Source organism: Mus caroli, chromosome 1 (genome assembly GCF_900094665.2).
Source record: "Mus caroli chromosome 1, CAROLI_EIJ_v1.1, whole genome shotgun sequence".
NCBI classification, from domain to species: domain Eukaryota; kingdom Metazoa; phylum Chordata; class Mammalia; order Rodentia; family Muridae; genus Mus; species Mus caroli.
In genome coordinates this window covers 34235833-34241864 of record NC_034570.1, presented here as the reverse complement: position 1 = coordinate 34241864, position 6032 = coordinate 34235833, and the positions used below count along the sequence as shown (strand labels likewise).

The 6032-nt window shown below is 48.0% G+C and overlaps 1 pseudogene; it reads left to right on the top strand.

Annotated features, from left to right (window-relative positions):
- The first annotated feature begins 4116 nt into the window (after positions 1-4116).
- On the top strand, positions 4117-4769 carry LOC110302160 (annotated as a pseudogene).
- The last annotated feature ends 1263 nt before the right edge of the window (positions 4770-6032 follow it).

Here is a 6032-nt window from a genome sequence, read left to right as displayed (position 1 = left end):
ACTTTCATATTTGTGTTGTGGTGTATATGTGTATGGTATGTGCATGGGGGGCGGCGTATGGACACACATTTGTGCGTGTGCACGTGGAGCTCTGAGGTGACATCAGGTGGCTGCTTCCATTGCCCTCCAAGTCTTTGGAAACAGGCCGTCCCACAGAGAAGCTCATCACTTGCCAGGGTCTTCCAGGACCAGCTCCTCATCTGCCTCTCTCCACACCTCTGCCACCAGCCTCTGCCACATCAGCCCAAGGCTGGGGTTACACGCATGCTCCACTATGCCACACTTTTTATATGGGTTTTGGGGATCTGAATTCAGGCTCTAGTGCCTTCATGGCAGGCAGTTTACTGATCCAGTCATCTGCTTTCTTCTCAAATGTAAACTATTGCTTTGGGTAAATACAGATGTCTCGGTATGGGACAGCCAAGTGTTGGGCCTGTAGCACATGGACCACCCTGATGGGGATGTAGTAGTGAAAAAGGCTGTCCATCTGCTAAGACAGGGCAGCTAGGAACTCCCTGTACTGTCTGCTTAGTTCTACTGTGAACCTAACAGTGCTCTAAAAAACTAAAATGTCAGAAAAATGTATTGAAAGCTACTGCGTGCTGAGGCAGACTACTTAAAGATGTGGCTTGTACTGTCTTTTCCCACTTGGCTTTGTACAGTCATCCTTCCAAACGCCCTTTCTTTCCCTTGTTCATGCTTGAACAGTTTTCAAATCCTACACACGCTTCCCCCATCGAGTTTTTGTGCGTTGTGGTGTGTCAAAACCAGTCTTCTCCAGTGTAGAAGACTATGTGTACAAAGCAGGAAGTGACTCTGGACCAGGACATCCTGACAGTCACCCCCCTCCTTAGTTGCTAATAAGAACAGACCCCTCGGTGAAGTGTTAATTTCCACAGGCCACCTCTCACCTCTTTATCTTTGGAAGCGAGAGGAGAAGGTTGCAGTCTCCCTCCCACCCCCACCGCCAAGCAGAACTTCCAGATGTCAGTTATTAAATCAGGGGAGTTATAGCACTGGCTCTTTCCCAGGGGTGGTTTGTGAAGGCTGGTGTCAGATAGTTCAGACTTCTGCTGCCTCTGCTCAGCCCACCTCTGGCCCTAGTCTGCTGGTGTTGTTCTGCTCAGAACTGTAGAAGTCCTGAATAATGATAGCTTTCTAGGACGGGTTCCAGATAGAAGGCTGTGAAACAGAAGAAGTTCTACCCTTCTCGACTTGAGCGTCCCACCTCTGCCTCTGCCTCTGGGCCACTTCTTCAATGAGATGGGGGAGGAAACAGAATCTCACACACATCTGCCGATTCCTGAACGATATTTTGCTGATCTTCAGTTTGCTACCTATGCAGGAACAAGAGTTTTATAAAACTAAGTAAGCCCATCCCATGATACCACCTCTGCCTCTCTTTAACCTCTGGGCTGTGGTGTAAAAGATCTATGTCAACCCATGCCCTCAGAGAACCAGGCTCCATGATGAGATGGGTGTTGGATGGATCTGCAAGTCATGCGGAAGAGAAAGATGGGAAGGATAAAGTACAGAATGGAGTCAATGACACCAAGAAAGGGGAGAATGAAGAGAGAGTGTCCAGACATGCCATGCTCTGCTCATGCTTGGAAGGAGGTGAGGCCAAAATAAAGCCCACAGCCAAAGAAGGGGTTCCTGTGCTCTAGAACCTATCTTAGCACCCCTTACTAAAGCCCCCAGTCAGCCATCATACCATATACTCCTCCTGGAGTATAAGGGCCATGAGATGTGATCAATGGTCCAAGGTCCCCTGGCCCCTGAGGTGGATGCTCTGTGCGAAAGTACTGACATATATCCATCCATTGTCAGTGTTCCCATAATACCTAAAAAAGTAGTCATTTTATCTTCTGCCTGCATGTCTCTGCTTCCTAGCTACAGATACACTGTGCCCAACTGCCTCATATCCCCGCCACCCCAGCAACCATGCAAGAAGTCCTCCATGGTGGTACACACTCCAAAGTGGAGACAGGAGGCTCCCTGCAGCTTGCCTGGCCCTAATCAAAAAGTCCTCAGCCCCAATGTGAGAGCCCACGTCAAAAGACAAGGTGGACCATACCAAAGGATCGAATCCAAGGGTGGTCACTGGCCACCATGTGCATACAACAGCAGCCTGTACTCGTGTAAACCTGCACCACCACCTACATGAAAACACACCCAAGTAAAGTACATACCGGGGTGGGTGTCAGAAATAGAATAATGACTGCAGTCTGAACCGATCTTCACTTTCAATAAGTATAATATAAATGTATAAATTATGAATATAAATAAGTATAATTTATGATTATATGTATAATATATAAATATAAAATAATATAAAACACACAGGAGACTGCTTGGAATCACTCTCTATTTGCCACGTCTTGACTGATTTCACCACACACTCTCGGGTGTTTGACTCATTAGTTTTTTTGGTGGGCTTCAGAAATGTGCTTGCCTGCTTCTAGCAGACTCTTCAGTTCAGGCCTAGCAAGTGTGCCAACCTTTTCCTTTATTTCCAACCCTACCCCTTCCCTGTTTCTCATAACCATTGCCTACCCTCTTGAGAAGGGGAGAGCCCTGCCAAGAATGTATCTAGCTTCTTGCCCTTGCTACAAAACTCCTTGCATTTGTATCCTTACCTGAATCCTGGACGGTGTCTTCCTTCAAAAGTCCCTTCTCTACACTGACTTTAACATCTCAGCTTGTTTTTGCAGACTTGCTGTCTCAACTCCATCTTCTAGCCTGCAGTTCCTGGCTTCCCTTGTTCCCCTGTTTCCTTGGGGTCAGGCCATGAAGAGTCCCTGCTCCAAGAAGGAATGTGTTTCCCTCGATCTTACAGTTTGGGGTTCCCATCAAGAGTCTTCTCAAACAACTTGGGTGACTAAAGCTTAGTGGTCCTAATGTCCAGCCAGCACTAAGTTAGCCACATATGACAAGGCTCACTATTGTGTTCTGCACCTATCCCTCATGGTCCTTGGGGGAGGGGTGATTGTCTTCATCCCTAAGTCTTTGACTGTCAGTCATTTTAACCGGCCCTTCTCTGATCTCCACTCCACCCCTCACTGTGCCTCCGGGGTTCTCCCCTGGTGAACAGCATCTTCTTTCTCCAGTAGCTTGTTTCTGAGCTCCCTAGCTGTCTCCACATGGTTGGCTGCCCAGAGCCTGTGTCTCTCTAGAGTGTTGACCTACTTTATCTATGCACAGTTTTCCTTGGATGTCTTGCCAAGTACCTCAAGCGGGAGCCACGCCAAAATCATTATCTTCCCATCCGACTGGTTCTTTGTGTTGCCTTTCCCTGCTTGGCTTTGTACAGTCATCCTACCAAACGCCCTTTCTTTCCCTTGTTCATGCTTGAACAGTTTTCAAATCCTACCATCGAGGCTTTGTATGTTGTGGTGCTTTCAGATCCTCCTCACAACAGCGAGCATCTCACCCAGGTTCCTTCTCTTCAGATGGCTTCTTAGCGATACAAAGTTAATATAAAATCACAGTTGACGGGCTGCAGAGATGGCTTAGCAGTTAAGAGCAGTGACTGTTCTTCTGAAGGCCCTGAGTTCAAATCCCAGCAACCACATGGTGACTCACAACCATCCATAATGAGATCTGATGCCCTCTTCTGGAGTGTCTGAAGACAGCTACAGTGTACTTATCTATAATAATAAAGAAATCTTTAAAAAAAAAATCACAGTTGACACATGTCCTTCTCTGCTCCATTCATGTCAGTAAGCTACTGTTGTCCTCCAATCAGAAGACAAGCTTCGTGTATAGAATCTAAGCCCTATCTAGTCTGCCCTCAGACTCTTCCTGACTTCTCTTTGCTATGTTCAACTTGTACATCATATCTCCATTTAAAACTGTTTCCTGTTCTCTAACTACAAATTCTGTTTTCACACCTTTGCTTAGGTTGTGTTTACCTCATGTCCTGTTCCCTTTTTCCTGCACATGTCATCAGCACGTTGACCTGCAGCGTTCTGAGTTTCTTTCACCTTCGAAGCTGCCGGGCAGCAGCGCCTGCTTTCCCTTTGGGAAGTTCCCTTGGTGTGGTGCTTCTCACAGTCCTGTCCTGAGCTCAGCTCACCAAGAAACAAGAGCAACGCCTTTCTGCTCCGCCATTCTCCTGTATAGGAGGCAGCCATGGCGCCCAGCGGGAATGGCATGATCCTGAAGCCCCACTTCCACAAGGATTGGCAGCAGCGAGTGGACACTTGGTTCAACCAGCTGTTGCGCAAGATCTGCAGGCNCAAGGCCCAGCAGGCGAAAGCTCATTGCATTGCCCCTCGCCCCGTGTCCCGCCCATCAGGCCCATCGTGAGGTGCCCTACAGTGAGATACCACACCAAGGTCCGGGCTGGCAGAGGCTTCAGCCTGGAGGAGCTCAGGGTGGCTGGCATCCACAAGAAAATGGCTCGCACCATCGGCATCTCTGTGGACCCGAGGAGGCGAAAGAAGTCCACGGAGTCTCTGCAGGCCAACGTGCAGCGCCTGAAAGAGTACTGCTCCAAGCTCATCCTGTTCCCCAGGAAGCCTTCTGCTCCGAAGAAGGGAGACGGTTCTGCTGAAGAACTTAAGCTGGCAATCCATCTGACAGGAGCCGTGATGCCCATCCGGAATGTGTACAAAAAGGAAAAGGCCTGAGTTATCACAGAAGAAGAGAAGAACTATAAGGCTTTTGCCAGTCTCCGAATGGCTGGTACCAATGCCCGACTCTTTGGCATCCGAGCAAAAAGGGCAAAGGAAGCTGCAGAGCAAGATGTTGAAAAGAAAAAGTAATGTGCTGTTGGAGAGTTGCAATAAATTTTCCATAAAGAAAAAAGAAAGAAAGAAACAAACAAAAGCAACATGAACATCTTAGCTTTGCCACCACAGCTTGCAAGCCGGCCTATGCAGACTCTTTTTTTTTTTTTTTGGTTGTAGCCCTGGCTGTCCTGGAACTCACTCTGTAGACCAGGCTGGCCTCTAACTCAGAAATCCTCCTGCCTCTGCCTCCCGATTGCTGGGGTTAAAGGCCTGCGCCACCAGCGCCTGGCTCACAAGCCACATCTTTAAGTAGTCTGCCTCAGCACACAGTAGCTTTCAATACATTTTTCGAATGCTTTGGTTTTTTAGAGCACTTTTAGGTTCATAGTAAAACTAAGCAGACAGTACAGGGAGTTCCTAGCTGCCCTGTCTTGGCAGATGGACAGCCTTTTTCACTACTACATCCCCATCAGGGTGGTCCATGTGCTACAGGCCCGACACTTGGCTGTCCCGTACTGAGACATCTGTATTTACCCAAAGCAATAGCTTACATTTGAGGAGAAAGCAGATAACTGGATCAGTAAACTGCCTGCCATGAAGGCACTAGAGCCTGAATTCAGATCCCCAAAACCCATATAAAAAGTGTGGCATAGTGGAGCATGCGTGTAACCCCAGCCTTGGGCTGATGTGGCAGAGGCTGGTGGCAGAGGTGTGGAGAGAGGCAGATGAGGAGCTGGTCCTGGAAGACCCTGGAGAGTGATGAGCTTCTCTGTGGAACAGCCTGTTTCCAAAGACTTGGAGGGCAATGGAAGCAGCCACCTGATGCTCACCTCAGACCTCCACGCACACGCACAATTGTGTGTCCATACGCCGCCCCCCCCCATGCACATACCATACACATATACAACACAACACAAACATGAAAGTATAAACACACACATACACAAAGAAAGTAGTTTGGGAAGTTTATAAATTTGACAACTCATTCCTAAGTAATCAATGTATCAAGTAATTTTTTAAAAGGAAAATTAGAAAATACCTCTCAATGAACAAGGTGTGGTGACATGGGTCTGTAATCCCAGCCCTTGGGAGGTAGAGTCAGGAAATCCTGATTCAATAACATCCACACTATGTATCAAGTTCAAGGGTAGCCTGGGGTACATAATATGTTGTATCAAAAAACAACAGCAGAGCCGGGGGTGGTGGCGCACGCCTTTAATCCCAGCACTCGGGAGGCAGAGGCAGGCGGATTTCTGAGTTCGAGGCCAGCCTGGTCTACAAAGTGAGTGCCAGGAC